An 8,779-nucleotide genomic window follows, 5' to 3' on the forward strand; every position below is an offset into this window, starting at 1 on the left:
CTGTACTTCATAAGGAGTGGCATACTGGCGTAATATAGCATACTATATTGTCAGGAATCCAGCCGAGGTCCATTGATTTTCTCATTATGCACATTCAGTTCATTTTGTGTTTGCCTTTTGCCTGTCGTGTTTTCTGCTCTGTTTGTCTGTGTCCAGTTCCTATACATCCAGCCCCTCCTGCTTCAGCTCCAATGATTGGTTTACCTGTTCCACCTTGTCTCCGCCTCCTCTGCATCATCTACCAGCCGATCTTCTGCCAGCCCATCAAAGCACACCTGTCTCCACTTATCGTTAGCTAGATGATGTATATACAGTATACCTTGTGTTGTCAGCCAGTTTTTGCCAGTTCGTCCCAGTGTTTTCTCCTGTGTGTCGTTCCAGCCTGTTTCCTGGTTTTCTGTAGCCCGTAACTTGTTATGACCTTTTGCCTGCCTACTGGATTCTGTCTCAGCTCACTGTTTTTGTACTGTTGCCTGGATTGTTTGGATTATCTGGTTCTGACTTTGGACTTTCGGGTTTTCGGCTCAGTAAAGACCCCTGAACTTTTACCCCTGCCTCTGCCTGGTGTGTTCCACTTTTGGGTCCCAACTACAAACCTGACACTATATTATTATGTATGTCTACATGTGTGTGTGTGTGCATTTTTTTGTGCGAGTCAGAGAGGAAATGGATGCTTTTGAAGTGAACTGCAGTTATTCAATCAGCCTGGGGCAATTCCTCCCTCCCTTCCCTCTGCTTTGCATCATAAATGTTTGATTTCTTCTTAAGTCACCTTTCTTCTTACCCGCCTCTGTGTGTGCGCATGTGTGATTGTGGTCAGTGATTGTGTGAGTGACGCTTGGATTACCTTTTGCGTGGCCTAATTGGTCTGCGGTTGGAGAAATATTAATGCTTAAATCATTTTTCCTTGGGAATTGATATGAAAGAATATTGAATTGACAGGCTTTGCACTCAGCATGACAGAGAGGAGGGACGACAGAGGTGAGATGACAGAGCCGCTCATGTCTAATTCAAAACCCTGGGGCTGGCATACAAGGCTGCTGAGCGAGCCCCATACTGCCAGGCCATGGTCCAGCATTACATGCCAGTCCTGCAGCTCTGCTCTCCCTTCCCTGTGGCAACCTGAGGGGGATAATACCAAGATAGATTATTAGTGTGGTAACACGTCCGATGTCACAACAGTGGCTCACTTTTTTAGGCCGGGTACATCACCACCGTAACTCAGGCTGCACAGCTAAACTGCTCCGGAGGTTATGTTCAGGTGATCGGATCCTAACGTATAAAAAGCCAATTCACTCTTTGGAAAAATGGCATCACCACTCCTAGAGGATCCTGTTGTGCAAAAAAATGCATTTACAAAACCAGATATGAACAGAAATATTACATTCAAATGAATGAGACAAGTAAAAGGACCTGTACAGGTGGGAACTATTGAACTAACAGATAGTAAGAAGGTTGACGATGTTTCAAGACTGGAAGAACCACTTTGCTTTTTATGATGATTTATTGTGTCAGAGATAGGATATAATAAGTGTTTCCAGGTTATTTGCCTACTCTGGCTACAAAAGAGGATTTCTAGCTTATATTAGTTGACTATAGTGATTAATAATGAATAAAATTTACTGTTACTGCATATTAAGTACGCTGATATGCTAGGGTTCCCAATTAACGCAATAGATTGCAGCCATATTCCAACAGCCCTGGGGAACATGAGGTGGCAACATGAGGCTATAGAAAATCTTTTCACAGCCTCAATTTGTGACGACACAATATTGTATCAATGAAACGCATGCCCACTGTGCCTTCATGACAGGACAGAGAAGAGCCTACTGATTTACATATTTGCACTATCTGCAGTTTTCCTCCTGCAGTCCTCTCTGGCCTTGGCAGCAGTGTTAGCTGCTTTTCACTGTAACTGTAAATGTTTTTATATTGCTCACATGTATTCACTAGAATAATTTATGCTTCTTGTTCCATTTCTTTCCTATACTTCCCACTTTTACAGTCTATTATATTTTCTACTATTTTCAAATGCTTATTTTTATATTCTAGTTGTGCTCATATGTGCTTATATTCTATTTCCTTTTCCGTGTTGAATCATAGTAGTTTTGTTGCTGCAATGACTTAATTTCCCATCAGGGATCAATAATTTAATCGTATCTTATCTTGAAAGGGCTGCTCTGGATCTGTCCATCTTGCATGTGATTGGCTCTTTGTTACAAATCCCTCCTGGCCTCCCAGTGGTGGAGTTACCTTCCCTCTCTAGTCAGGACAGCAGAGTCACTCTCTATCCGCGGACATAAGAAAACTCATCTCCTGAAGGAATATTTCATATCCCCCTCTCCCCATCACTTACATTCCCTTATCTTCTTCTACTACTTCTAGTACTCCTTCCCCTAAGGGTGAGATCATATCTCACAGTTTGTTTTCTTTGGTCTGAACCATAGTGGAAAAGCTTACTTTGTTTCTGTAGCAATGACTAAGCTACTGTGGGGTCCCACCCAGCACAGGAGATATGAATTAACTTAAATCAGCTCTCTGGTGTCTTTATTCATACACAGTCACTGGTTGCAAAGTAAATGAAAACACAGCGGTGCTCTCTCCACCACTGTCTGTGCTCTGAGAGTGAGAGTGAGTGAGTGTGTGTGTGTGTGTGTCTGTCTGTCTCTCCACTCTGCCAACAGGTTCAGCTTAAGAGAGGAGACAGGCAATTAGCGAATGTAAAACACCTGCTTCTTATTCACCTGTCCCTGAGCTTGCTCCCATGAGCCACGCCCCACTGCCTCTCCTCTACAGACTGTGCAAAACCACACACTCTCCACAGTTTCATTATTTGGTTTGTTTAGGTTCACGCTGCAAGTGAACCAGGGCTTGTAAACAAAAGTGACATGACAAGTAGCTTGTCTATTGGACAGAGTCTATTGGACAGTAACCTGTCACCCTGCCAGGTTAGAGATTTTGGTGGAAGAAATCTGTCCAGTTCCTGTAACTTTAGCTAAGCATAATGGACTTGTCTGCGTTCATTGTGATAATTGATCTTCTCTGGTGTTCATGCCAGTTCAGAGCACATGAAGAAACAGCTGAATATGAGCATCGGTCCAGACTGCGGTTTGCCCTCGGTTCATTTTGATATGCTAGGCTTTCCACGCATGGCCTCGCACGCATAACCATTTATAACCACTCAAAACCATAAAACCTTTGTGTTTTGGGGTTATTTCTTGTAGTTTGTTCGGATTACGTTCTCACACCTAACGATTCACACAGCAGGTCGCTTGGAGAAGCATTTTCAGGTGTTATTGATGCGGTTATTTGCTGCACATTAAAGTTCAAACGTCATTGTTCTCATATGGCCAGCCGAACTGAACTAAAAGAGTAAACGCTCCAGAATTTGAATAAACGGCTCCAGACATGTTTGGTGTGAACGCACTCTTACACTAATATGCTTTTTTTCTTGAAGTATAACCTTTCTGTCTCTTCACTATTTCATTTCCTTGCACTTCTCTAGTATTTGATCATTCTTATTTCACAGATACTCATATCGTTTGGCAGAGAAATATGGCATTATTGGGTACATCAATTAGCATTAGCATTAAAGCCACGATTAACAAGATATATCACAGTAACAAAAAATCAGCAATGCATTAAGTAACATTGGCAGAATGTAAGTACAGTATGAACCAAAGCAAGTTCCACTTCTGGAATTGGTTTCAGGTGAATATATGAAATTGCAGGTTCTAAAAATATGAAATTGAACCATAAGTAAAACACATCTATAATTGAGGGTTAACCAAGGGTCGCATGTTGCCGCTCTGCACCAATCTGTAACTACCTGGGGTGATTCTGCTATGCAGCAGTATCTTTTTTTAATAATGCAACCAACGTCACGCTGTGTGGACACTTGCTGTGCGATAATGAAGGCAATATATGGAAATCCGGGAAGTATCAGCTTCTGCCTTTACTGATCTTTGAACTTTAAAACCTCATCCTGTCCTACGTCAGTCAGCACTGTATATATGACTTATTACCAGCGACGTCACAGGAAACAAGTCTTTTATCTGCGGCTGGCTTTAGGTGAGCTAGAGGGGTTGAGGGTTTCAACCCTCATCTCATCAGGCAAGTTCACTAAGAACATCGACACAAATAGCCAGGGGGCTAGTTACAATGGAAAGGATGGAGGGAGGAAGGGGAGAGGGAGGGAGACAGGGAGGGAATATAGATGTGCATGTGTGTGTGTCTTGGGGCGGGGTGTGTGTGTGTGTGTGTGTGTGTGTGTGTGGGGGCACACAGAGTATTTCTCTATGGCAGCATGAGATTAATTTTTACTTGAGGGTTTCTGTTACTCATTGACACGTCGATGGGCCGCTGTCTATTTCATGGGGAAGATGAATGAGCAGATGGACTACAACATCATCAGCTGCATCAGTTAACGGTACAACGCCTTCATCCACTTCCCAGCCTGGTCTCACCATCCCCCAGGCTCCACTATGACGGACAAAGCTAGAGGCAAAAGGTGACAGGAACCTGAGGAAGTGTGTGTGTGTGTGTGTGTGTGTGTGTGTTTCTGTCTATCTATCTGTGAATGTGCCTAGAATTCTATGCATCCACATGTGTCCTTGCATACATTTGTCAGAGCATCCACATGTTTCTGTGTGTGTGTGTGTGTGTGTGTGTGTGTGTGTGCGCGTACTCTGGAAATTGAAAAAAAAAAAAGCTAGATGTGCCTTCAAGGCCTGAGTCACAAGATTGTGTGTTGTACTACAGGAAGGGGCTACAGCACCATCTAGTGGTGAGAAACACCCTGCAATATTTCTACCTAAACCTGATCCATACCATAACACCATCACAGTTACATTAATGGAGCGTATTGGGCAGAGTTGCCTTAAGACAATGGTAAATACAAAACAATGGAATAATTTGAATGTGAAAATAAGTTAATCAAGGTAAATAATACAAGCTGTAGAGAATGATTTAAGTCTATGCATTGTGGACAGTAATGAAAGAGTTTTGGTCGTTTATCTATGTGGTTTTGATGTATTTGGCACACCCCACCTCACCACCAATTTAACAATGAGAACATCTGTCTCAGCTGCTGTTTCTACTGCTGTTTGATGCAGCAACATTTGGGCATAAGATGAAAACAAGCAATCACTGTGTCAGTTCAACCAAGCATTCATCAAGTAATTAATTAGATTCAAATGTGGCAGATATGTCAGCTACCTTCAAAGCAATGCAGTCCAACTCTGAGCACATGACTAGTTAAGTCAAGTCAAGTTTATTTATATAGCCCTTTATTATAATCGCGTCTCAAAGGACTTTACATACCATATCATGGTATCATATATGTCGTAGCGTACATCTCTATATATATATATTCCATATACCATGCTACACACATCATATACTACATCATAAACCATAATAATACATCAAACACACTCATGGTCAAATTCACACCTATGGGTAATTTAGAGTCTCCAATTCACCTGACCTGCATGAAGTTGAACAGGTGAGTTGACACCTCACATTTAGAGTTAGCAGAACTGAGTCAAGACAGCAGAATGCCTTTACAAATCATGCTGCTTGTCTTGCACAGCAGACTGATAGATTGAGCTTGTCTATGGCTCTGGCACAATGACAGCTGGTCAACTGGAAAAAGCTCACTCATGTTGCTCTCGAGGCAAGCTCAGAGAAACACTCAACGTATCTCAGAGGATTTGGATAACTGTTTATAGCCAGGACTGTAAAGTCCCTGGACCAATCTCCAGAGATGGCCTCTTTTCAGAGTTTCAGATCCTGCCCTCTGATTTCGGGTTTAGTCCCCCATCTGCCATGAACAACAGGTATAAGAATTTCCCTCATATCTATTGCCAATTAGAGCATTACATGTTTCTGTAAGATGGAGGAAATCATGATGTTACTGGGGATGATAACCTATAACATTTTGGTGTAAGTCATCTCTTTTATGTTTTATGTTTCCACGTTTTGTACTGTTTGCTCTTGGGTCTATGCAGTTGCCGATGTGGGACAATAAAGTTGACTTGAACTTGAACTCTGGGTCAGCGTGGATTAGTCTGACCAGAGGTTAGCCTGTGAATCTGGCCTGAACCTCAAACGTCATCCTTTGATTGGTTCCCACTGTTTCCTCTAGTCATCTTTGAGTCCTGAGGAGAGTCTGAGAGCTGGAACCATGGACCTAGACCAGGGGTTTCAGCTGTAAATTTACTCTCTGGCTTTCTATAAACTCTGAGACTTTTAGTGCTTACACACACATGCACATATACACACGTATGTATGCATATGGACAACAACAGGGACTCATTCATCGAAAGCAGTCAGACATGTGCAGGATGCTCATACATTACTAAATATGACGTGTCAGCTATGTGTCCCTGGGGTTGTTTTGTTATCAGTGGCAGTGGAAAGTGTTGCTCTGTAAGGGCAGCCGATTGTGTGTGTGTCTGTGTGTGTGTGTGTGTGTGTGTGTGTGTGTGTGTGTGTGTGTGTGTGTGTGTGTGTGTGTGTATATGTGTGTGTGTGTGTGTGTGTCTGGAAGAGAGAAGGAGTTATTTTTCTCACGCTATGATGACTCATTGGTGGCAACAGACACTGTTCTGATTTATTTTGGTATCACTTGTCCTTGATTTGATTTGGGCTCTCTAGGAGAGGAGACACATGCATTATGGAGGACCATAATGTTTTACTCAAATTTCAAAGTAGATATCCTACAGCATCTTTTACGCTACATTTACGTAACACATATAGTTAGTAGTTATTTTCAACAAAAACATTTTGCATCCAAGACAAGTTTTAATGGTGAATTTCAAAGTTAGAGACTTTCAATAGCCAGTAGACCACCTACCCTTTTAACATGCAACACATGTCGTACATTCATTAACAGCTAATTCTGTACTTTTGATTGAGTCAAATTTTGAATGCAGAACTTTTACAGAAGAGATATTAATTTGGCATTCGGCTATTTCTACTTTATCAAGTAATTTATTTGTGTACCTCTTCCAACTACTGCATGTTGAGCATTATACTGTTATACTAGAGAGAGGAGAGGAGAGTAAAACACAATAGAATAGAGCAGTGAATAGTAGAGAGTAGTAGGGTACAGTAGAATAGAGTGGAATAGAGTAGGATAGAGTGGAATAGTGTAGAATGAAGCGGAATAGAGTGGGATAGAGAGGGGTAGAGCAGAGTAGAGGAGATGCAAGGCCAAAAAAAGATAAAAAGAAAATTGAAGGACAGAGTGAGATTGTGTGTGTGTGTGTGTGTGTGTGTGTGTGTGTGTGTGTGTGTGTGTGTGTGCGTGTGTGTGCGTGTGTGTGTGCGTGTGTGTGTGTAATTGGGACATAATTGTAGTGTGTCACACGGAGCAGACACACCTCTGCTGTGATAAGATAAGACGCTCACACTCTCTCTGTCACTCTCACACACACACAGGCTGAAAGTTGTCAGCTCGTTTCATCCTGACAGTCTAATCTGTTGCCTTATTTGAAGCGGCCGTACACACTAGCAGCTATTATCACTCACACACAAGCATACACCCGCAAGCACACACACACAAACCACATACACACACATATGCATTGTTATAGGCTGCTTGAGGCAGCATTACATTGATTTACAACATTAGGAGCCTCTTCCTAATATTGAGTTGTATCTCTTATTGTACCTAGAACAGCTTTAGTTCATCTGGACTTGGACTGTCTCAGTAGGATGATACATGCTGACTTACTGCTTCTGGGCTGGTAATGGATCTCTGCTCCGAATAGCTTTTTTCCATCTCCTCATATAGACACTCAGTTGGATTGAGATATGGTGACTTAGTGGGCCAGTGCTAAATTCACCATTTAATTCACTGTCTTCCACTGATTGAGGAACTATTCCTGAGCAAGCCTTGTGACATGGGCCATTATCCTGCTGAAAAAAACAAAACAAAATAATTTTTGACAGATAGATAAAATATTTTTTTACTGGAAAAAAGTCCTGGATTCCAGCTTTAACATAATGTCTCTATTTCTAACTCTAATTCTGACCCTAAAGCTGAAGTTTTCACAGTGTAAGTCACATGTGGTGTAAACTTGACCGTGTCTTTGTGTTTGTGTCTGTGTGTATGAGAAAAACATGTTAATATTAAATATTTTACAATGATTAAGTGATATAAACTGAATGTTTTGAGGTTTCTTGGCAGAATAGAGACATTAGAGAGGCTAGACTGAGTTGCTATGAACTTGACTTATAGTTTGCTTGCTGATGTATAGTTTTGATTCCTTCAGTGTCTCTGTTTTTACATGCCAAGAGTTTGATGTGATTTGTGGGGAAAAAAGGAACATTTTTATAGCATTCCACACTATAGACATACATAACTCAGTGTTCACATACAGCCGCACATACAGCACACACACGCATCCACGCGCACACACAGACACACACGCACACGGGGTCAAGTTGTCACAAGTGTCACATGCGCTGTAAAATGAAAAGTCTCCTTTCAAATTCTGTTCTCACACACACACCGGACCAGCAGACAGTATAACCAGATACGTATGTTAAAGGTTGAATAACAGCTGTAGATTTATCTCTCTATGGAGGCAAACAAAACCTGATCTCTCCTTCGCCTCACTTTCACTTCTCCCTCCCATCATCCTCCGTGTCCTCTGCCTCAGTTTCCATCAGCATTCAAATAACTAACTAACTTCCAACCTGGTTCAAGTCAATTTCAGCCCAGCAGATTCACTTTCCAGTTTGAGTACCAGCTCAGACTCTGGCCGCA

This window comes from Centroberyx affinis, unplaced genomic scaffold (genome assembly GCF_046629955.1).
Source record: "Centroberyx affinis isolate AG114_WGS23_722 - 3 ecotype Tasmania unplaced genomic scaffold, CSIRO-AGI_Caff_v1 ptg000100l_1, whole genome shotgun sequence".
NCBI lineage: Eukaryota > Metazoa > Chordata > Actinopteri > Beryciformes > Berycidae > Centroberyx > Centroberyx affinis.